This window comes from Castor canadensis, chromosome 12 (assembly GCF_047511655.1).
Source record: "Castor canadensis chromosome 12, mCasCan1.hap1v2, whole genome shotgun sequence".
Lineage (NCBI taxonomy): Eukaryota > Metazoa > Chordata > Mammalia > Rodentia > Castoridae > Castor > Castor canadensis.
The window spans coordinates 67538480-67564558 of NC_133397.1; the positions used below are offsets into that span (position 1 = coordinate 67538480).

General features: G+C 33.0%; 1 protein-coding gene and 1 long non-coding RNA gene across 3 annotated transcripts in view; one reads left to right on the forward strand and one right to left on the reverse strand.

The window, feature by feature from the left end:
* The window catches only part of LOC141414846 (uncharacterized), a 53504-nt gene extending 42153 nt beyond the window's left edge, over positions 1 to 11351 (forward strand). The window contains exons 2-3 of the long non-coding RNA XR_012439772.1: positions 6618 to 6721; positions 8633 to 11351. This is a non-coding gene — a long non-coding RNA (uncharacterized lncRNA). The remainder of the gene's footprint in view (positions 1 to 6617; positions 6722 to 8632) is intronic.
* The window catches only part of Lrrtm4 (leucine rich repeat transmembrane neuronal 4), an 818312-nt gene that overhangs the window by 640245 nt on the left and 151988 nt on the right, over positions 1 to 26079 (reverse strand). The gene's annotated exons all lie outside the window — the stretch shown is intronic.

The window sequence follows — 26079 nt, forward strand, 5'->3', positions numbered from 1 at the left end:
TGCTGGCAAGGATGTGGCAGTACAGGAGCCCTTATATACTGTGGTTAGAATGCAAATTAGTATAATCATTATGTGAGGCAGTATGGAGATTCCTCAAAAATGTAAAGAGAGAACTGCCACATGATCCAGTGATACCATTCCTGGGCATCTACACAAAGGAACATAAGTCAGGATACAACAGAGAAACCTGTACACCATGTTAATCACAGTACTATTCACAGTGGCCAAGCTATGGAAACAACCCAGATACCCTATCACTGATGGATAGATTAAGAAAATGTGGCATGTATATATTAGATTCAGGTATAAGGAATAATGACATGTGGTTTGAAGGTAAATGGATGCAATAGAAAGACATCATGTTAAGTGAAGTAAGCCAGGCTCAGATAGACAAAAAACACATTTTTTCTCTTACACATGGAAGACAGATCCAAAAGATAAACATATACACAAAAACAAGCACAATCATATACAAACTCATATGTAGAACATGTTAGTAATAGTGGAACTAGTCTATGGAACTCAGGGAAAGAGGGAAAAGAAAAGCAAATGATAGAGCATCAGTAATATCATAAAACATAACATCTGCAAAGATAGAGGATATAAGGATGTGTACTAAAGCTGTTGAAAAGTGGGGGGCTGGGAGGTAAAGTGTAAGGAAGAGTAATGAAAGGGATTGAATGGACCAAAGTCAAGTATACTCACAGCAGGGATACATTGAAAACCCTTTCGAACATCCACTTAAATATCAATAATGAAAGACAGGACTGTAAAGTAGGTACAGTGTATGTGTGGGTGTACTAGTAGTAGGGGAGAGAGTGAATGGAGTTTAAGGTGAGGGTATATGGTTGATGGACTTCATGTACCTATATGAAATAGAACAAAGAAACCTCTTGCAATTGTTTTAAATGAGATGGGGAAGGTGTTGAGGGTAAGAGGGGATGGCGGTGAGCTAACCAATGTACACCATAAGCCTAATCAGAGACAATGGGGACAATATAAATACTGTATAGTATAAGTTTAATCGGAATTGTCACTATGAATCCCTCCTGTATACTGAATATATCCTACTATAAAAAATTTATAATAAAAATCAACCTATTAATCTTTTTAAACCAAATTCATTTCTTTAATATCTGTTTTCTTGCCAAAAAATATAGTTTTAAAAATATTTTAATAATTTAGACTATTCAAAACACATTTATTTTGCTTATTTTTAAACTTACTGATTGATATTTATTCACAATAATCATTTATACTTTAAAAACTGTATCTATAATTACATTACCTACTTCCATTAAATATTAATGTGTTTTACTTCCAATATTTTCTCTTTTGTGATTTTTCCATTTATGTATCTATTTTATTTTACTTTTGTAACTTTAGATATTAATTTTTTTCTATATTTCAATTATTTTTCTCCTTTTTTGTTCTGCTTTTAGTAGCTTTCCAGTTTTAGTATATCCTCTTTGTCTCTTTATGAGAAGTGAAACTAATTGATTTTCTGTCTTTCTTGTAATATATTTAAGGCTATAATGTTTATTTTTAATGCTACTTTAAATTCATTCCATGTTTAGATATGTGGCATTTCATTGTTTAAATAAATGTATATTTTTAAAATTGTGACTCTTTCATAGAGCTATTCCTTTCTAAGGGGTGTGTGTGTGTGCATGTGCATGTGCATGTGCGTGTGTGTGTGTGTGTGTGAGAGAGAGAGAGAGAGAGAGAGACAGACAGAGAGAGATATGAGATATGATTGTGTTTAAAATCCTCTTTATATATGGTTTTTGGAGGAACATATCGTTTTATGGATAATTGCACAAGAGCATTGAGAACATGCTCTGTATATTTTCTGCTACTGATTATGTTTGAACTTTCATTGTACCCTGGGATCTGGTTAGATACTGTTTAAATTTTCCAGGAGAGCTTGGATACAATCTCTATTCACTCAGAGACAGGCAAAATCCTCCTGTTGTATTTGTGGTAACTTCATCTTATGTGCTGCAACAGCCCAGGCTTGAAGTCAGGCTCACTGGATGCACATGTGCCTCTATCCATAGCTAGATGCTTGAGCTCTGGCAGGGTACTGAAGTTTTTACTCAATTCAGTAACTTCAAGAGTACAATGGGCATCTGCCTGGATGTGATGAATATTAAGCAAATGAATGTGTGTGAAGCATCTAGAGGCTTACCTGTGTAAGACACAGTCTATGCCTTTACACCTTATATGGGCTCACAAACATTATGTCTTCCTGCTGAACTCTTCCTTTTGTCATTATGCATCCTGACAAATTGCATATTGTCTATTATTGTTCTTATTCATAAGAAGTTCTTATGTATAATTTTTCATTCTTTTTCTTTTGATCTTTGCATATTGTTATGTTTCAGAGGTGTTAGTTTCAAAGAAATATATTCATAAATCTATAAATCCAATTTATATTTCTTTCAAGAAGTGAATTTGTACTGTATTAATTACTAATAAATTCTGGATTCATTTTGCTGTAGTTTTTGCTTTTATGGTCAGTGGTTATTGTCCTATTCTCCCATTTCTTGCCATCTAGTCATTCATGGAATTTTCTTTTCTTTTTTTTCTTTTTCTTTTATTATTCATATGTGCATACAAGGCTTGGTTCATTTCTCCCCCCTGCCCCCACCCCCTCCCTTACCACCCACTCCACCCCCTCCCTCTCCCCCCCTCAATACCCAGCAGAAACTATTTTTGCCCTTATTTCTAATTTTGTTATAGAGAGAGTATAAGCAATAACAGGAAGGGAAAAGTGTTTTTGCTGGTTGATATAAGGATAGCTATACAGGGCATTGACTCACTGGAATTTTCTTTCTTTTCTCTTCTGTATATTTTCACTGGATTGGAAGTGATACATTAAATCTAAAAGATTTTAATATTTATGTGTATATTTTTAACATTGGTATATGGCAAGGCAATATTTAAAGAAAACATACAATTCTACTCTTCTGTCCAATAACAACTGACATTTAGATCAGTTTTACTCCAGTCTCTTCTCACACATGGCATGTTATTGCTGTCTTTAATTTATCAACAATTTACATTTAATCTCTTCTATTTGTTGCTGTTATTAAAACTAATATTATCATTTAATTATATATATATATATATATTTTCCTACAAAAGTATCCATTATTACTTTCCTGTACTTTTTTCTGGGTTATTCATTTTCCTTCTTGAATTATATGTCTGTGATAGTTCTTCAGAAAAATGTTAATAAATAATTTTTATCTTACCTTTGTTGTGTCTTCTTTCCATAATGGTAATTCATTTGAACATCAAACAAAAGGCTAGAAATTACTTTGCTCAACAATTTAAAATATAATTTTTTTTGTTTTCTGATCTTTCTTGTTCAAGTTGGGAAGTCTGTTCCAAGTCTCTTGTCAGTTTGTAGTTCATCTAACTTTTATTTGTATCTGCTCTAAAATTAGTGTTTGACAGTCTACATTTTATTGCTAATGCATTTATTCATAGTAAACAGGCAAAAAGGAAATAGGTTGCTCACATTTATGAACAAATGCTTTTTAAATCAGTAGACTATGATTCTATAAATCTTAGTGGTGTTCTAAATTGTTTATATCATTTACTTAATGATTAACTAGATAATATGCTTTCCTTATAAGAAGGTCAAATATTGCATGGGAAACTATAATTATGTTTAAAAACACTTTACATATTAAAATTTCAAACATTTTTATTGTGATTTTTTTAAGTTTAAAATTACTGTTAAATCTTGGAAAATTTTCATTTAAATGAAAACTCAGGCACAGTTCAGGAGATAACAGTTATTAAAAATTCTCTTGAGGGCAATTATAGCAATATGTAGAAAAACGTAAAAAACGTATTCATATAAATTTACACAGAAATTGCGGCTCGGTGGTCAGATGCCCAGAAACTTGAAGTTTTCCAAAACTACTTTGCATGATTGCAGGACAAGTACTCATACTGTGGAGGAAAAAACAGTGGAAGTATTGACTCTTTTCATAAACTCTGGCAAAGTTAATCTGTTTTAGTGTCCTATTGTCTGTTTCATTGTGTTTGCAAAAACAATGAACCTGTTCTCACAATAGTGACCATAGAATGCCCTTTTATGTGAAACTTATTGGAAATCATGTTGCTGCTTTACTGTTGGATAATAAATTGATTTTGTTAAAAACACACAGGAATAGTTTCTTTGTTTTTAATTAAATTGAAAGCTAATGCTATCAGAAATCTAATCTGAAAATAAGCCAATTTGTGGAGTTTGAGCTGTACCCAAACCCATATGCTTCTTATCTTGGGGCATTATGCTATTATGTGGTTACCTTAGCTATTTAAAGAACTGACTTGACTGGAAACCTGGTATAATATATTCTGTTGCTAAGAAGATATGCAGATTCTGAGAGTTGAGAACAGTAAATTACAAAATCCCCCTAGTTTCCAATTTTATTGCTCAAATATTCACAAAAAGTGGGAGAATCATTGATAAGGTTTAGTACCAAATTAAGTCTTGAAAATTATACTCATTTTTATATGATAAGGTGAAATAAGATATAACCGGGAAAAATATGTATTATGCGATAATCCACAAATTTATTACTTTAAAATTGGAAAAATTTATCTTGCATTTGGTACATGTCAATTTGGGTTCCTTATTTATCAAAAAATAAAAACTTTCAAGTTCTGCTCTATCCCTGTTAAAATCATTTTGCTTTCTCCTACTTCTTACTGATTCTTTTTGCTATTTGGGTCTGTCTGATTTCTTCATGTGATTACTTTGGAAATGAATATTCCAAATATTCATTTGGCTTTTTCCTATACTTTCTTATACTTTTCTCATATTTTTTTCCTGCTTTTGAGAATCACAGATCAATGTCTATTTCTCAATGCTTACTTTTTGCATTACAACCAAAAGGCAACCTAATAGAGAACTCTGACGGATGTTCACAGCTTAATAATTATTATTAGCACAAAACTTAAATTTAGTTCATAATTTTTGAGTACTTATGCAAATGCCAGTTACTGTTCTAAGCAACTGACATGTACTATCTTAATGAATCCACATAAAAATTCCAATGTTTTCTTTGTATGGATAAAGAACCTGACACTTGGAAGTATTAGTCGCTTGCTGAAGTTCACATAGCTAATGATTCTGATAGCTGAAATTCTAGCTTTTCCTTTATAATTCAAGAACCACTAGTGTTTTGAAAGGACCCTAGATCTATTATATCAAAAAGTTTGGAGCTGTTGTCCAGAAATCTGTATTTTGATAAAGTTTCCAGAGAATTCTGATCCAAGGTTAAGTGTAAGAACCAGTGCAATAAACCGTACTGTTTCAGTGTTTAACACAGAGCTGGATATAAATGAGTAACAGAGATATATTTAATAAGTAAAGCTAGTAGGTTATGCTATTATAATTCAATATTTCTATTTTGCTAAATAATCAGTTTTATAATTCACTATGTCAGTGTTCAATTCATGCCTTCTTACTCACTAAGAACTTTCAGGGTTCAAGAAATTAGGGTCTTTAAAAAAGGTAAAAATGGATAAGATATTGTCCTTTCCCTCAAAGAACTTGTAATACATTTAGGAAGAAAGAGAAGATTTTTAAAAAGAGATCATTAAAGACAGAACGTATAGTAAAATGTTTTAGAATTTGAGATCATGAACTAGACAATCTAAGGTTAAATAGCAATTCCAGCTTTTATTATCTGTGAGATGTATCCAACTTATTTAGTCATTCAGATATTTATCATTTCAAACATCCTTAAAGAACTTAATATCTTGGGTTATTGGAAGCATTATGTAAGAAATTATCTTATATAAGTTTAAGTAAATAACAATATTTATTACTATTTCTCTTGCTATTGTTACTATTAACATTAGTAGCTGTATTACTACTAGAAATAGTTTATACTAAGATCTTGATAAACAGAAAATAGGGAACTATTAAAGAGAAGAAGAAACTGACAGTTCACAAAAGATTATCTTGTTTAATGAAGGATGAAAGAAAAGATGGGTCCTGTTGGTCTTCTTTTCCTTCTGGTATAAAGGAAAAGGAGTTGCTGAAAAAAGGAATTTGAGAGAATATCTGGGAAAATGAGTAAGTCAGTGTTGATGGGACAATTTACAAAGGAAAGATGGATAAAGCTTAAGGTTACGTTTTGTGAATTTTATCTCCCTATAAACTAAAACTCAGCCCTACTAAAGAAAAATTTCACATGCTATATAAACATGCTATGGAAAAATGTGAAAATGGAAATAATTCAAGTAGTAAGCCTTTACAAAGAACACATAATCTCCAGTTATACCGGATTTCTTTTAATCCTCCAAGTACCGTGCCCAAAGTGATGGAAAGAAAACACCAAAAGGAGAATGAAAACAGTGTTAGAAAGACAGAACATCACATTGTTGGGGAATGAATTTTTAAGAAGTAAATAATCACAGCGAGATCTCAGTAGGCTGAAATTTGAGTATGAGAAACAGATCAAAAGATAAGAGAAAATAGAAATTTTCAAAAGGAATGGGCAGAAGAGTGCACTGTAATGACCCATTTAATTTTATAAATTCCATTAATAATTCTAACTGTACAATTTTCAACCTTTTATCCTTAGGGTTTAGCCAAAATTATGTCAACGAACAACTACATTAACAATAAGCAAGAGAGTAGAATTGTGTTTACTGTGGTTCCAAAGAGCTTCCCCAAGCAGATTCACTGGTAAGAACAAATCCTCTTAGCAATTGTTGGCTTTGATAATATTTATGTAGTGTAATTCTTTCCTGCTCAGTTAACCCAGTCACTGACTACACAGACAGCTCTGCTATGGTACTGATAAGACTTAAAAATAGATTTGTAGTGAAAAATCAGATTAAAAAATCAAGGTTTATGACATTCTTAAATTGATGAAAATTACTGTTTTGGAAATATAAAATCCTCAAATTCTTACTCCATTAATGATTACTGCCTTTCTAAGTTAATAACGAGACTCTGTTATTATCTTCACCGTTTTTCATCTTTAAAAAAACCATGCATAATACACTTATAATATGTTACATGATACAATTAGCAGTTATGATACAGAAACTGTGCATGGTGGTACTTGCCTGTAATCACAGCTACCCAGGAGAAATAGTCAGGAGGTTTGTGAGTTCAAGTTCAGTGGGAAAACATTAGTGAAATTCTCCCTCAAATGCAAGATACAAACAAAAGGACTGAGAGGCATGGCTTACATGGTAGAGTGTTTGCCTAATAGGAGACCTGGGATTAATCCCCACCATGGGAAAAAAAAAAGTTTTGATACAGTGATACAGAGAAAATATTATTTCTCCGAGAAAAATTGACCATAATTCCTTATCAAATTCAAATTATTCCCACCAATAATTGATTTTGAAGATTTAAAAATGTGTGTGAGAAAGAAAGAGAGAGAGAGGAGAGGAAAAAGTAGCATTAAAGAAATTAGATAAGTTTTCTAACACAAATGGGGATTTCATAAATCTATAGAATCTCATTATTTAGTCTTATTTTAGCACATTTACAAAATGAACAATACTACATCTAAATAAGTTTATTACATAAATCCACTTTTTTAACTACGTGAATAAAATGAAGAAAAATATTGTGATTAAAGTTACTTATACTCACCCATTTATAAGGCCTCATTCTCAATATTCTATCTTGAATTTAAGTCCAATGCTACTATGAAGTGGTTCTAGGACCACTGCAGGTAGCAGTCTACTATAAGATTTCTCATAAAGTTGATTTAAGAATTAGAGCAAATGTATTTATAAAAATGCCTAGAAAATGATAGGCATGTATGGATATTAGGTACAACTTGATTTCGTTGGTTATGGCATCCACGTGCTTCCTCTTCAGGCAAATGGACATACTGAATTATATGCATGCAGATTCACACATCAAGGTGAATTTCTTATATTGCTTTGGCTTTTCATTTATTTCTTTGAGGACAGTTAGGAGATAATTCTCTATGGTTCCCTTATGTTCCCTCATGTCTTCTGAGCCAAGGGTACATTTACTGTCGAGGATATCTCCCTCTGGAACAAAAGTTGGTCAGGTTTGCAGCTGCATTCTTTAACTTTTGGGATTCTAAAGCTCAAGTTTTCTCAGTAGCCCTACTAATCATTGCATATGTAGCACCAAGCTGGACTGATCTGCACAGTCTATGCAGCTTAGTGGTAGCCAAGGGGAGCTCACATGCACATGAACCTCACACTCTCTGACGGGCCTGGAGTCTTCGTGAGCCTTCTGCCAACCTCCATGAATGTCTGGAAGATTGACCTTGTACTTTTACCACATGTTCACATCTTAGGACCTTCACATTTCTGGACAAAGTCTAGCTTATCTAAAGAGAAGCCATGCTACCTGGTGGGGAAAATTATGTAAGAGCTAAGAAAATGGTAATGAGCTGTAAAACATAAAGCTAAAAGTGAATGAAATTAGTTTACCCTGTTATGAGCTTTGAATAGAAATCACAGTATTAAAATGTTCTCAAACTTTTATTGTATTCCACTTCACTGACAGTGAAAAAAAGTATTGCACTGGATATTTATTTACTTCCTACCTTGTATTTTCATATGACCAGGGCTAAAATTATATTTTTGTGTTTTTCAGCTCAAATCACTCTTCTGCTATAGACTTTATGCTACTGAGAGGAAGAAGTTCTGTGTTGTTGCTTCATGGTGAATTGTTTTACCTGACAGTGTAACAGAAAACTGAAGGACATGACCATCTTTAAGGAAGGAAAAATCAGATTAGTAACTTCAATCTTAAAAATGTGAGCCAATGGCTCAGGCGTGCAATCCCAGATACCTCAGAGGCAGAGATCTGGAGCATTGTAGTTCAAAGCCAGCTCAGGCAAATAGTTCTTGAAAAGCATCCATCATAAAAAAGGGCTGGTGGAGTGGCTCAAAGTGTAGGTCCTGAGTTCAAGCCTCAGGCCGCCAAAAAAAAAAAAAAGGGAAAAAAAGTGTTTTTGAAAGTGAGCAGTTATTTAAATGCTATGTATAGATGTAGAAAAGAATGAAATAAATCTTCATAGAAAGAAATTAGATGAGATATAGAATGTTAAAGTTGAATTGGACCATAAATATCATCCAGTCCAGATGTAGAGACATTGGTCACTCTCCAAGGTCACATTGTGCAGTCAGTGCCACAGAGCTTATAACTACAAGGTCAGCATATTATTTCTCTCCATCAGACATCCAAAACTGTGACAGCAATACTGAAGAAGCCTGCAGTCACAGTATCACTGATTTGGGAGAAAAAGAGAAATTTGACTTTCTCTTTTTCATTCGTTTCTTTCCTTCACTTTAGAGTGGCTATTAAATTATATCTCTACCATGCAACTATGTGACCATTAGATAAAATATAAGGAATTTTGATATTTCTAAATACTTTATCTTACAGGATAATTTGTAAAGTTTCTATTTCTATTACGATTATTTGTATATCAAATACATCCATAGTAAACACAAAAAATCTACTTATAACAATTAATCAGTTTAATTTTAATTACATTGGAAATGTTGAACATAATTGAATCTTTTATATGCCTTTTATCAGTATTTTTCAAGGCAGTCATGCTGGGGAACATACTTTAAGTTACTGATGTTCATTCACTGAAATATATCTATCTCAATAGCTATCTGTATCTATTTGCGTGGGCCCCTTCCTTTCTTCCTTCCATTTCTTAAGCTGCTTATATATTCCAGATAGTGCACTAGGTTTTCTGATGCCAATGAGAAGCACTTATGGAAAGCATGAGTACAGAAAGCAATCAAATAATCATATTAATATCCTCATTAAACCTGGGTAAGTGGAGCTTCTCTCCTAAGTCCAGGCCCTTAAAGAGAGTCTTGCTGTGTCATAACACAAACATAACACACACCGAAGAACTCATTGCCACTGTATTACTGAGAATCTAGCATTAAGATTCAGCATAAGATAATTCTAAGCATATATTCTCATATTAACACTGTTCATATCCCAGTGAAACTCTTCTGAATATTTTTCCCTATTCCTTTTAAACCAAAGGCAATTATAGCTGAGTACTGAAAAATCTGTGTGCTATGCTATACTTCAAGATGGATAATGCCCCCAACACTGGAAGGAACTGAGCCATGGATGTGCTTAGGAAAGAAAAGAGAATATACACAAATGTCCAAGTACATTTGTGACATTACCATGCAGTCAAAGATTCCTACATAGGGAAATAAATTTTCTCAGAATTGCAGAACTTCTATTTTTTTCTTATTCTATTTTGTGTTTGTAGAGGTGCTTAAATACTCATGCAAATTTCATATAAATGTATATAGCCACCAAGTGGTATTTTGCACTATGAAATAACTTATATCACTCTCATAACACTGATAAATTTGTGTATATAAAGGTTTGGACAAAACGTATCTAAAGTATGATCACTCTTCTTAACATTAGCAACTAGAATGTTCTTCATATTTCAGAAAGCTAAAATCACAATTATGGTAGTCTTATTACCATATAAATATATCATAAGTTAGCCTTAGTTTTTCAAAAGGATAAAATTTTATTTCCATAATTAAAAGTGAGAGGCTAAAATAAATAAAAAATTTAACCCTGAACATTTGAGAAATATAATGATGTTTTCAGAAATAAATATTTTTGCTTATATTTGGTAACATTTTAAAAGAATATTTCTGGCCTTATACACTTTTTAGACAATATTATTCTAATTTTTAATTATTTTGAACATTGAGAATGAATATTTCTATTTTTCTTTAGAAAAATAGAAAGTTCAAAAATGCAATGCAGAGAAGAAAAATACTGAAAAAAGAGGGAACATGTTATCTTCAGAGAGGCTTTAAATTTTTGAAAACTTGAGACAACGAAAAGGAGCATATTTTTGTGGAGCATGACCCATTTAAAATTTACAATCAGGACATTATAAATTCCTCATTAAAGAATATTCAATTACTTAATTACTGATCAAAACAGTGAAACCAACAAAAAACAATTATTCTTATGAAATCTGCTGCTTGAATAGGTCAGATGAAAGCTTTCTAACTTTATATTCTTCACTAGTTAAAGATTAAATTACCCACAGAAACAATGGAAATGTATGTGGGTTTCTATTTGTGTGCATTGTTCATATTTGCCAAAACAGCCTCTGAAAAGTCATGTGGGGAACTCTGGAGATGGTTTTCTCTGGGACAAGAACTAACGCAGTAGGTGGGATGCCTTCAGCAATCACTGAACATTGTGTGTGCATTAGTATTAAAATAATTGCTTGTATAAAATTTTAAAGACCTCAGTTTTTTTTCAAATTATTTTTGGCATTACTGGCATTTGAACTTAGGACTTCACACTTGCTAGCTGGATGATCTTCCACTTGAGCCACTTTTTCAGCAAGGGCTTCAGTTAGAAATAAGGAAATTCTCAGGTCATATTCTCATTTATTTCTGTACTCATATTCATAGAACACTGCTTACAGTGTTCAAGTCACTAACTGGAAGTCGTTCACCTATTATACAAAGAACTATGCCATTCATTGCAGTACTATTCATGATGGCCAAGAATCATCCTGAATTCCATCAGTGGAAGAATGAATAAAAAAACATGGTTTATAAACAATGTAATATTATGCAGTGTTAAAGAAAAGAAACATCTTGTCATTTGTGGCACATAAATGAACTTAGCTTATTTTAAGTGAAATAAAACATGCACAGAAAGACAAACAACCATGTTTTCATTTAGATGTAGACCATAAAAAAGTTAAAGTCATAGAAACAATGAGTTAAATTATGGCTACCAGAGGCAGGGGGTAAGAAAGTTGGCAAGTTATTGATTAAATAACACAAAAGTTCAGTTAGATAGTAGGAATAAAGTTTAAGAGAACTATTGTACACCATGTTGACTGAAGGTAATATCAATATACTATATATTTAAAAATTGCTGAGTAGATTTTAAGATTTTAATACAGAAGAAATATTTTAAATGGTGAGATCTGGAAATTTTACAGTGTATAAAAATATCAAAACATCATCTTGTACCCTTTAATATACAACTCTCTACATGCAAATTTAAAAATTTTATGACAATAATGAATAATCAAGGGTAGGCAAAACACAAGCACTGTCTAAAATTCTTGTTGGTTTAGCTTTTCAAAGTGATTTCATCTTACCTCCTGACCTGATGTATGATTAAACTAAAAATCCTTTCCTTCATTCAATGCAAGTTAAAATATGTGTCAAACAGTGTAAATTAAAGTTTAAAAAGACAGTCTCTTCCCTCCCAGGGCAAAGTGTCTACTGAGGAGAGAGTAACAAGTGAAAAAGACAATCACAGTACTATTTGATAATTGTTATAAAGTGCTAAAATTGGAACACTACAAGATTACTTAAGGAAAATTCACATATCACATAGTGGTGAGCCAGAGTTCTCCAGGGGAGAAAGGTTGAGCTCTTTCCAGGCAAAGAAATCAGGGCAGAATGAGGCTCATTATGGTAGAGGTTTAGCTTATAGTCGATAACCTGTAGAAGAAGACAGACGCACACAACCTAGGGCTTTAAATTATTTATTAAGGAGTTTATATTTTATCCAGAGGGCTCTGGGGAGCCTTTGACAAGTTTCTAGTAGGGAAGCTGCTGTTCTTAGGTATCTGGTTTACAATAATCACTTTAGTACAGGGTGTAGAATACTTTGCAAGAGGGAGTAAATGATGCAGGAAGGGGGTGAATCCAAGTATGACATATTTGATACATTATAAGAACTTTTGTAAATGCCACAATGTACTCCCACCCAGCACAACAATAAAAAATATATACAGAATACTTGTAAAAGAAAGAATAACTATGATAGAGAAAGGAAGGAGGTGGCAGTGGGGACCAACATGAACAGACAGAGCTACTCGTTGGTTGATAGGTTTTTGGTTTGGTACATGCAGATTGGTGGACTTTCTACAGTCCAGTGTTGTAATACTTAGCGAATGAATTACAGGATGGCTCCATTAAACTTGAATTTCAGATTAATAATAAATAATTTATTAGTATAAACATGTCTCATAAAATTTAGAACAAATTTGTCAAAAAACCTTCCTTAATTATTGGTAATTCAAATTTAAGTAGCTATCCTGTAATATAGCCATCATGCCGTAGTGAAGTATTACATGTAGTGTCTGAATTATCTTATAGTGAAAATCGTGGTATATGCTTTATTTACTACAACTCACAACTTTAAATAAAGAATACTGCCTTACAGAGAAGTTGAAAGTAGAATGGTGACTAGCAGAGGCTGGTGAGGGTGGGGGTTCCTGTGGGAAGAGGAAAGGTTTGTCAGAGGGTAGAAAGTTACAGTTAAGAGCAACAAGTTCTGGTGTGCTATTGCAAACAGGGTGAGAATAGATAAAAATATAAAAGCTAGAAGAAATGATTTTGAGTTTTCACTATAAAGAGATGATAAATGAAGAGAGACATGTTTCACTTGATTTGAACATTACTGAATGTATACATGTGTCAAAAAATAAATGGTACTCTATCAATATGAGCAATTTTATGTTTTTAATGCATCAGTTAGAAAAACAATAGCATAAATACGGAAAGAAAGTAAATTTAGGGCTGGAGGAAAGACTGGAGGAAAGGAAATCTAATTAAGCAAAAATAAAATAAATTCAAATTAAAAATTCAATGCGCTATTTTCATTCTGTTATATAACTTCTGGCTTCTACGTTAGATTTTCGTGCAGGAAAGTACAGAAACATTGTGATATTAGTGCTGATCCAATTTTCCAAGGTGTTGTTTGCTTTCTCCCTCCCTTGAAGTCAGGTCTTCTTTTTCACTTTGTGGGAGAGTTAGTTACTCAGAGTTAATTTCTGAGATGATGCTATTCTTAAGTTTCACATGTATAAACTCATTTAGATTTTTTGTAAAATTAATGAGGTAGATATTATTGTTACCCAAACTTTAAGATACGTACCTTGGAAAAGTGTCTCTGAAACTATAGCTTTAAATCCTAGAGTAGCCAATTGTTTGAACTTAGATACTTTCAGCCATGCCACCATACTAATTGCTTTTGAGAGACTCCCTGCTCTATATCTTCTTTCAAGCATTTTTGATCAATCTGTAGAATTTCATGATTTCACAATTCTTAGGGTGTTGCTCTGATGCTTCCTTTATATTTAGTTTGTTCTCTGAAATCTTATAAAACTTGACTTGAGCTTGTCTTTCTGAAATTAAGTAATATTTGTTCTCTATCTACACACAAAGACAAATTAGTCTGCCAGTCTGGTGTTATTTTAGAAGCTCTGTGCTTCCAGTCTTCTGGATGAAGGCCTTGTTTCAAATTATTCAAAATACTGATTCTTTCGCATTTGCCAATGTTTATATCAGTATTACATCAGCTGTTCTTCTTAGAATTTTTTCTTAAGTGGTTCTTTTTTTGTTCTCAATTTTTGCCAGCTTTCAACAATTTGATATAAATGGATTTGATTCTGTGACATTTGCCAAGGAGTTAATTTTTCTCATTAGTAGTCATTTCGTATGTTTCATGTCTTATAATTGATATTTGTACTGAAACATATCTTTGAACACTAAAAGCAAGATCATGTTTTCACTTAAATGCTATCGTGAGGACAAGTTTAATTTTGCTGATTTCTTTATAAAATCATAAATAATTTGTCAACTTTAAAGACTGGTTAACATTTTGAAGACTGTTAACTCAACACAATCCCCCAATGTCTATGTGCACGTGTGTTCACATCCATGCATACAATCATGCATATGGATTCTAAATTTTGTTTCAGCAAGAAAATAATTTCCATACTCTGTTCAACCCAGTAGACTTTGTTTATGTTCCCCTTAAGGCATTTATCATTTTTCCAGCTTGTATTCCAGCTATTTATGCATATTTTTGTCTCCCCTAAGATTTTTACAGGTAGAAACTGTTTTTAATTCACCTTTATGTTCCCCACAGTGCCTTCACACAGCTTTGCATACTGTGAGTACTTGTTAAATGTTGTTAAATGAACAACAGGCAAAGTAAATTTTGCCTTTTTGACCCCTCAATCTAGATTTTTAAAATCAAAATGACCTAAATCCAATCTTTAAAAAGCTTTCCCTCAGACACTGCTTTTATGACTTTCTATATTTTATTTTCAGACCTTCAATTATTAGTTTTTATCTATAAACAACCACTGCAGATATGAGGTTAAATAAAGAGATTTAAAATAGAAATAGAAAACACTTGAGATTTATTATCTTGCTTTCTGATTATACAATCATATATTGTCTAGTGAAGCATAACTTTATCAGTTCCTGATATAGCAACTTAATGAATAGTCTAAGAATGCCAAAGATCAAAAGCTTATTACATGGAGGGGACTCAGAGAATGGCAATGGCTTCAGAATAGAGAACTAAAACTGCTTTCCCCTCCATATTAAAAATTGAACTAAATGAATAAAAAAACAGATGTAGAGAGTATTTGTACCATACTGTAAATAGAGAAGAAAACATTCACTTTTTGAAATCTTTAATGACCCTGGCTTAATTTGAGTGAAATGGGACTTAATTAAAGGTCAACCTTATACTTTCTAGAAAAGCAATGTGCTGGTAATTACGTGGATAATAAGCACAAGAATCCACAAACCTGTCTGAATTTATTAAGGAGGGAACTGACCGAGAAAAGAATAGCCTTTTCTAATAAACCATTTTGTCCCTTCTGAGTTTAAAAAAATACTTTTAAATCTGCTGAACTAGTTGGTTCAGGAACAAGCAAAGTATAGTTATATTAAACTAAAACCATCAGGGTGTCCCCCTGATGCTACCGACCTCTTTTTATGCTGTTCTCAGAGCCATAGAAAAGGAGGTAGAACAGGGCCACTCCTTGTGGCAGGATTCCAAAAGGATATATTTGAACAACATGGAGAAGAAACAGTCAAGTTTCAAAGTATTCCTTCCAAGATTGCCCATGGATATCCTGACTCAGGCTTGCAGGTCGCTGACCTAGCTAAATAAACTTACATTCTTCACTTTCCCATATCAAGACCTCCAAAAGAAATGCTTTAGCAATAGACTTACTGACTGTGAGATCTAAAATACTTCCTCCCAATATTCTGAATGAAAATAAACCCAACAAGACCATTTGCCTTCATTACCAATAAATCTATGCATTTCTTTAAGCGGAAAAAAAAAGATAACATGAAATAGAAGAATACTATGCATTAAAATATATACCACATACATATAATTATTTGTACTAACTTCGACTTTCATTAAGACTATTGGAAAATGTGGTCTGCATGTTTTAAGAAACATATTAAGACATATGAAAGTGAAAATATATTTTGCCCTGAGGTAAGGAAGAAAAAATCCCAAAGATATCTTTAACTGATATTCTTATCTTTTATTCACAATTAGGTAAATTATTCCTATGTCAAAATTGTCATCAGATATGGAAATCACATGCTGGTATTTCTTTGTACCAGATAGAATGTAGCACAATTACTGTTCAAAGTCTCAGGACTTATGATCAAAGGACTAGAAGGTTGAGATCAACTTTGACCAAAAAGGCTTTTTCTACCTGGGTGCTCAACAATTGTTAAGACACAGCATGTTCTCACTACCGTGGAGAAAATCACTATTGGTGTTTGGGCAGAAATTTCTTTGGATAGAGATTCAAAACATTATTTCTTAAAAGCAAAACATGAAACCGAGAAAGTCTCTTTTGTGTTCAGTGACAATGTTAAAGACCCATTTTCGATGTCCATCGAATGTTACTGCCTTATTAAAAGACAAGAAACTTTCCTTCACTGGGTTATCTGTGTGACAAACTCAATTATTTTTGGAAAGTTGCAAAGCAATTGGACTAGATATTTAATATAAATATTTGTAATTTTTATTAATTCACAAAAATATGATCAATAGCAGATAACTGTCAAAATGAATGTTGTCCCACAAACAGTCATTGCAAGAAGCAAGCCATTTCAAGCCCAGTTATATCATGTAGACCCATGGGAAAATTAAATGCACACTTTGGAATCCCCTTCACTTATGAGACATTTGTTACTGTTACACATGCCCTGGGCATATAGTCTCTCAGAGTAGCTGAAGTCCATCCTTTCTAGTTATTTAATCAAAATAAATATAGTAGCCTGAATTTAATCCAATGTAAATAAAATAGTTTCATACTTTTCAATGAAAGAAAAATATAATGTTGGAGCTTGCAGAAAAATTTAAGAAATTAAATGTGTTCAAAGTTCTGCACTAGTATGGACAGTTTTCTTATAGTGCATCATAGCTGTCAGTTTATTTAAAAACACACATGCTATTCACACAAGGATGAAATCATCATGGGAAATGCACTAAATCTCTCAGAACGTCCTCCATTGCTAAACAGTGCATGAGTGTTCAGAGTCTCACTTATTCAGTATCCACTATAGTGCAATTTTATGAAATATCTATAGTGATCTTTATATATAGTCTACATCCATCCCTAGTTCTTCACTTCATTGTACAGGACTCCAGGGTTATCCATGGGGTACCAATTACCATAGTCATGACCCTTTACTCTCATTTTCATTTGATGATCAAGTACTCAGTAGAGAATCCATAGGCAAAATTATGTGCATTTTAGCATCATGCCTGAATTTCTGACTCTTTTCAGGTACTACAAAATAAAATCATCAGAAGTAAAATAATGTTAAGAAAATTGAAGAAAAAGAGGGAGAGAAGACAATGACTAAGAAAGAGGGAGAGTGAGAATCAGAGAGAGAAACAAAGTGAGAGAACGATTGAGAGAGGGAAAAAGAAAAACCTAAGCTGATTTCTAGTGTCTGCATCTTGTGAAACATACTCATGGTTGGGTCTTTCCCAGGTGATAAGGAACATCCTCAACACCCCAAAGGCCAAAATAAAAAAGAATTTTTTTTTTCATGACAAACAAAAACAAGGCACAATAGACTGTGAGAATTTAAGGAGAAAGAGTTCCAGAGGTTCATGTTTCAGTGGCACAGCAGCCAGATAGGATAATAATTCATTAGTGAGACCAGGCAACCTGCAAAACAGTTGTTTTCCTAAACAGCACAGAACAGTAAAGTGATTAAGTGGCACTGTTGCTGTTAGATTGTTGAGCAACAAGGTCAATTGAAATCAATGTCTGAATACATGTTTCTTAAGAGAAGACTGTTTATACATTGGACACAATATATCGCTACTGCTATGTGATTTTCACTTTACCTACAGGTTCGTTATGTGTAAGAAGAACCTCCTAATGATGGTTTTAAATACAGCAAGACAGAATGACTGATAAATGGTTTTAATCATTGATTTGTGTATTCATTTAACTAATGCTTAAAGAATGTAGAATGTATGTAATTTATACTAGGTGCTAATGATGATACATGTCATTTAAACAGAATTTTGTTTTTCCCATGCTTCTTTTTACAGGTATTTTGCTGTTGATTACCAGAACAAGTATTTTAAACCATAACTAAAATACTTCCATTTTGCATAGTTAATGTGTAAAAAGTATAGTAATAACTTCTATCATAGAATAAGCCATAAAATTGAGAATGGAGAGCAGATCATCTGATTCCATAGGCATGTTCATTATTTATAGTTTCAATTTTTCCTTGTTACAATGCACAAAATCTTAATAACTTAAAAAGGGGAGGTAGCAGGAAGACCTCTAAAACTAATTTCTGCTAATTAAATGCAGACATTAGCATACAGTGAATCAGGAAAAATATAAGAAAAGAGATTTTAAAGAGAATTGATGTCTCAGGCGAGCAAGATGTGATTATAACCTGATGAAATTATTTATCATCTCTAAAATGCAACACGTCAATCTAATCCTATAGATTGGGAATGTATAAGAGTTTGCAGGAAAATGAATATGAAAGAGATAAACATAGAAGAACCTCTGCAGTACTCATTGCAGAACTGTGCAGAGCTGGGAGGTGCCCTGTTGAAAATAGGATTTTTCTCCTTTATCTCTGGTACAATTCTTTGTTTGAAACTATCCCCAGCTAATTTCATGTCTATGACACTAAACATTTAAACTCAAAACTATTAAGCCCATTCTCTTATTCTTATTTTTGGCTAAATAAAGGATTATATATATCATTGCCTTCTCCTATGCTGCACTGAATGTGCAGTTCCTTATCAGTTCATTGACATCTGACATTTTCAGTAGAATTTCACTTTTGCATCACTTGTCTATAGCACATTCTGCAGCTAAGACACCTAAATCCACTGCCAATGATAGTTCCTATTGGAAATTGCTGGGTTGGCATTTAAGTTTATATTTGAATCTAATGGACATTATTAAGGTAGGTAAACTTTGTCCATTCTCAGAGATTTCAAAAACTACAAGGCTTTAGAACAGATTCTAGAATTTGGTAAATTCCTGTATGTCATTCTACCCACCCAGTCTTCAAACGAGTCAACTAGTTGACGAGAATCAAAGGCAAATTTCTTTTGATTGTACTCTGTTTTGAACTTCTAATTCTCTTAGCTTCGCATAAATTTTGTAATACAAATACTTATACCAATGCAAAATATGTCTTTTAATTGTATTATGCTAAGACGACTAAAAGGGATAAGGTCATTTGGTCTGGCATAGAGTATGTTTATAAGTGACCCCCAGATGCCTGGGCACCATCTTTCTTTCACAATGATGTTCAAGGCTCAGTTATCTCCTCATTTCTAATTCAGGGCTTATTAGTGATGCCGAAAGACTAGATTTAGATCCACAAAACAATTCCTCCTGGTCAGGCCAGTACTCTTGCCAACATTTCCATATCACTACCCATGACACCATCCAATCTCAACAAAATACAGTGGTTTGCACTTGGACATATGCCACTTTATATGCTGTACACAGTCCAGTTTGATCCAGACTCTCTGGATCTCAAAATACATTCTTGTCAACAGACTCCTTCAAGATGTTATCTCTGAACATCTTATAATCAGCCTGCCTTTTGAATAAACGTATTCCTCAGAAATCCTTTCAGGAAACAACTGTCCTTCATTTGCTTGTTTTCTCTCACACCAATTCACATGTGATATGGACATATGTAGAGTTGTCATTGTCATTGCTCTAGTTCTCAGAAAATGGACACATGCTAAGAAGAATGTGCACATCCTCTCTCTATGTGATGGTTAATCTTGGTTGTCAAGTTAACTGGACTGAGAGATGCATAGGAAATTGGTAAAAAACCAATTCTGGGTGTGTCTGTGAGGGCAATTCCAGAGGCTTAGACATCAGACTGTAGATTATTCAGCTTTGAATGCAAATTGATGCCAATGACTCTCCAGCAGACTTCCAGGCCTTTGAATTGAGACTGGGGCTATATAATTGTTCCTCCTTATTTGGAAGCTCCCAGCTCTTAGGACAAACGTTCTGGGACCATTCAGCCATTGATTCTGTAAGCCAATGTAATAAATTCCCTTTTATAATTATATGTATTCTACTAGTTCTGTTCTAATACACTCTACATTTGGTATATCCACAACTTCATGAATTAACCCCACTTTCCTATTGTGGGGTTCTAATACACTCTACATTTGGTATATCCACAACTTCATGAATTAACCCCACTTTCCTATTGTCCTGTATTACCTCCCTTTCTCTGTGATAATAACCCTCCAGTCATAGAAAGAAGGGCATCCCTCCTAACAAACTCAAGAATCTAAATCAGCCATTTTCCCATTCTATTCTCCTTCATCAAGTTCTTTCTCCTGTTTGGATAAATCACATCACATACAAGCATGCTACAGTATTCCCATTCTTTACCAAAAGATGTATATGGAAGGAAGTGTCTCCACACTTTTGTAACTTCTTTCCTGTTCTTGTTCTGTATGTTAGCAAATCTCTTCTAAAAGTAATCTGTAAACACTGTGTCTAGTACTTTTCACTCATTATTTCTTGAACCTCACCCACAATTTGAGTTAAGTACCACAGTACAATAGAAATTATTGTCTGTGGCCAATTCTCCCTTATTATCTCTACTCTAGCTCCCTCTATCTGCCAATTTGGACCCCATTATTCTTTCTCTTTCTCGCTCTCTTTTTTTTTTTTTTTTTTTAACTTGGTATTTGATACCATATTCTTTTGGGTTTTTCCCCATCCTAAATGACTGTCCTTCCTTTCCATGATTCTTGTTTTTTTCCCCATCCTAAATGACAATTTCTCCTTTCCACAATTCTTATTGTTTTGTTTCTTTCTTTCCTTGCTTGCCTACAGCTGAGTAATTGGTTCCACAATTTTCTCTAATGACTACTGCTGAGTAATTGGGCCTACAATTCATTCAACTTCAATATTGAAAGACTCAGACTGTCTTTGACTTCATTTTTCTTTCATCCACAGTGCATCTATCAGCATGTGTGGGTGGTTTAAAGACAAAAAAATCTTTTTTATAGCACCTCTATCCCATTGCCTGAGTTCAGGCCTGGAATATTTGCTTGGATAACTAAATGAGGCTCCTGATAAGACTCTTTGGTATATTTCACCACAGTTTTAGTCTCATAATAATATAGAGTAACCAGAGAGGTACTCAAAATGTAACAGGTAGTGCCACATCTCTGTGGAAACTTCAGTAAGTCATTTACTTATTAGAATGTAATCTTTGAAGGACCTACATGACATGGTGCCCTGGAAGCACACTCCAACTCAGCAGCCCCCTCATCTCTTTGCTTCTTCCTCTTGACACACCATCTTCTGTCCTGCTCTTAGAATACACCAAATATGCACTTGCCTCATGGATTTTCGTTTTGTTGCTTACTTCTTGGATGAGGTGTCCTTACTTCCTAGATCATATCTGTCTTTGAAAAGTCCATGAGATAAGAAGAATTTTAAAATGCTTGAATGGATCAAGAAAATAAAAACAAAGCTAGTATTTCTTGGCATGTAGAAATTACACAAAATTTATATTTCTATTTCCATAGTTAAAGTTTTCAGTGTTCGTGTGCTTATATATATATTTTTATGGATACTTTTGGATGATAACAGCTTAGATGTATAGTTTCAACAGAGTTCGTATGGCTCACACTCACAAAGTTTAAATATTGCTGTCTGGACAGTTAGAAAAATATTTACTTACTCCATGTACTAAAATACTTCTCAATGATGGCTCTTGACATCTACATCACCCCAGAATTTGTTAAAAATGTAAATAGTTGGGCATCATTGAACATTTGCTAAATCAGAAAGTCAGGTAGGAGGCCCATAAATCTACATTTTATCACAGTCTAGGGAAGTAACAATACATGTGAACACTTGAGAATCACTATTCTGAAATATTTGAATAACAAATTCTCTTACTACATAGATAATCCAGCTTCACTGTGAGCCTTATCTTTATGCTATTTAAATTTTTATTCCTATTATCTTTCTTACCCTGTTTTCCTTCATGCCATTCATTGATGCACAACATCAAATTGAATATAATTTACTTATTTTATTTTCACCCTACACTCACCATAATATAATCACAGACAGAGTTAATGTGTCATGTTCATGTTCAATTCCTACTACATAAAACAGTGCTTGACATATAGGAGATGCTGAATATTTTTTAACAACTGAATGGATGAATGAATAATTAAATGTTGGGTTTATTTTAATTGATATTACCTTAAATAGCCACTCTTATGCCTGTGAATATGACAGTTTGTCTTTGCCTATTCTGCCATAGGAATAAAATTAAATTTATATTCCTGGTTTCTGATTTTATAAATGTTATATTTCTTGGTAGACAGAGTGACTAAGATGCTTATAAAACAATATTCTATAATCTATGGTTAGACTGGATTTCAGGGATTCGAGCTATAATGCTGAAGTGTAACCAAAATGCTCACAGTCTTAAAACTGCTGGAGGGTTCCATTATTACATATCTGAAATAGTTACTACTTTTAGAATGCTCATTGCTTATAAAGGGATTATTTAATCTGTTGTTTTATACCTAGGAATATATTGTACATATATCCATGTAAAGTGAGGTATCCTTTAATCTCAAGATAATTTTAAATAAAAGCATTATGCATTTCACCAAAATCCTTTGTTGGTCCATGATTCACTCACTCTAAATTGGTATCTTTCCAATTAGAGAGGATTCATGGAACATGGGGATTTGACATGACTTTTTAACTTTATAATAGTATGAAAATGATAAGAATAAAATCAGTAGAAACTGTACTTATAATTTTGATGCATGGCCCTTTCCGGGACTAGTGATGTGTTGTGTGTGGTTGGGGACAGTACACTGCAGCTCCCAGTCGGTGACATGATCACGAGGGTAAGCAAGTGATATGTTACGATGTACTGATTGTTAAGCTATAGTGATCAGTTGGTTAGATGTATGAAATGTACTTTTGACTTTTGACATTTTCATTTTACCATAAATTTATCAGGAAATATTCTCATCCCATTGAGGAGCACCTGCAAGCATTAACCTACAGTTTTATTCTGCCCTGCATACTCTTGGGTTGAACATCAGGGTCTGGGAAAATAGATTTGCATATAGTTTCTTTTGTCTTCAATGTAACCTGAAGATTTTCTTTCTTCCATTCTGGAAAATGATCTATCTGGTCATTGTTCTAATGATCACTAATGAGGCTCCTTTTCCTACTTTTGTTTTTACTCTTATTCTGTTTTAAAACATACTCACATTTAAGCAATAGTCTTTTTTCATCTCACAACATGATTCTACTAGATTCAGGTCCTCCATGTTGATCAATCTATTAGTATGTTATTTTGATTACCATGGTTTAACCTTTAATTTTCGATTTAGATCCCCAAAATAGAATTTTCAAAAATTTCTGCTTTGCTCCTTTGGTAACTGTCTATTCATATTTATTGAATATCTACCATGTAACAGGGCTTTAAACACAGTGATAGTTAAGAATCACTCAAGCATTTTTCTCATAAAATATGTATTCACTTTTCCAGTTCCAAGTGGTTAACTGTAATTAAAATTATTATTTCTTAGGTACTTGTAAACATTTTCATGTTTGATCTCCTTTAAATTATTCTCCATGTCAAGACATAGATGTCCTTCTGAAGTATAAATTTGATCATGCTTTTTTTGTTAAAAAAATCCTTTAAAATTTTTTTCGTGCTTATCTCAGTTAAAGTTTAAAGTTCTTAACATGATCAGAATCCCCTAGTGGTAAATTTTCCTTTCTATCCTGACTTCCTAATAACTATTATACTGTTTTTACATAGCGCTATCTAAACCAGGCAAAACAGAACAACACCACAAAAACAAATAAATTTAAAAAAATACCTCCATTTCCATCTGCTTTTAAGATTCTACTCCTACTGAACTAATTTCAGCTCTTTAAATACCATCTCTGATTGTATAGATATATAGTGATAATTAAGGTCATTTCCTGTCTTTCCTGTATGCCTTCCATATATAAAGGTATGGAGCTACATGTTCCAATTGTATTTGCAGGACTTTGTATAGTGTATTGCTTGGGGTAGAGTAGTTGCTTAACAGATGAATGAATACATGAATAAATGAGTGAATGAAAAATAATGGAAGTTGGTAAGCTTTTGTACACGCATTTTTAAAAAGTAAACTTTTATATATATTGACCTTGTGTTTGCTTGTTACTGTTTGTTATACTAAGTAAGTATGTAATGAATGAGTTTTTAACACCTGTAATATGGTCGTCACTTGACAGGTTTTAGGTAATTGGGGTGAACATTGATAATTCTTCCCCTCAAGCACTGTTTTTTTCTCTGGTTTCAGATTTATGTTTCACATTTTGCTATCATCATCTTGAAACCTAATTCAAAATTAACCTTGTGTCTACCCTGTAATAGCCAATACTAAGTAAGACTAATTGTTAGTTTCTTTTTTTTTAAGTAGGCAATTAGATCCTTCCCCCACCATTTAAATGAGAAATGAACACATATTTTTGGAAAGTAAACTTAGTTGAGAGATTTCCTTTTTAACTCACTAAGAGAAAGAAAAATGTTTTCAATAATTTTTTATCATTTTAAAAAAGGTCTTGAGGTTCAATATAACACTCTGTACTTTGTTATTAGAGTGTTAAAGGATCTGTCTTTGCATTCAACATGAGTCCTCTGAAATCATAAGTTCTCTTGCCTTCATAAATAAGACAATGCTATTTCTATTCTGTTTTATTGCTTTAGATACAAGAATAGCCCTTAGATCAGTTCTTATTATATTAATGCTGCATGATGGTATGCTGGCTTCTGATTTAGCAAGTCACTCTACAATATAGTCACATAACTAATTTATAGAAATGAAAAGCAAATGTGAATTGTTGTAATTGTATACTGAGGAAACAGCATACTCTTTAGTTGTCGCTGTCTCTAATTTGCCCATCATCTTTTTTTCAGCTGGCTGCTACTTAATATAGAGTTTCATTCAATTTGTTGGCTGAGCATCTCACTGTGGTAATATTGAAATCTTTTAATTAAAAAATATTAGACTTTTCTCTGCTGGGCACTATACCTCAGAAAATGACATATTTAGATCCTTTAAGAATAAGAAAACCATCTTCCATTAAGCAAACTTATAGTGACAAAAGAGATCTTTAAAAGGAGAAGAAATGCTAGAATACCAGACTAGCTGGATATACTGGTTAACATATACATCATAATTTCTATGTTGAACTCTGACTACCTCTGCCTAATAAAACATCATATGGACTCAAGAGACTTGAGATTTTCCTTCAACACCGATGTAACCCCCAAATTTCTACGAAAAATAAAGAGTTAAGCTACAGTCAAACTCAGTTAACTCATCACATTATGCTCTCTGCCTGTCTCACAGGAGTGGTAGGAAAGCTAATTAAAATGGCCACAGGGAACTTCTAAATCAGTAATGGCATGGAGTAAAAGTAAGAAAAAAAATAACATTTAGTTAAGCAACATGAATTATTGGGCATCTGGCATTTAATGCTTCTATTTTTTTATGAACCCCTCTCCTTACCTCTTTTTTACAATCAATGAATTTTCACATTATTGGTAAATGTGATAATGTCAGTTTTTAAGGCAAATTTATAACTTATTAAATACTCTGCAATCAGCTTTACCAAATAGCAGATGTAA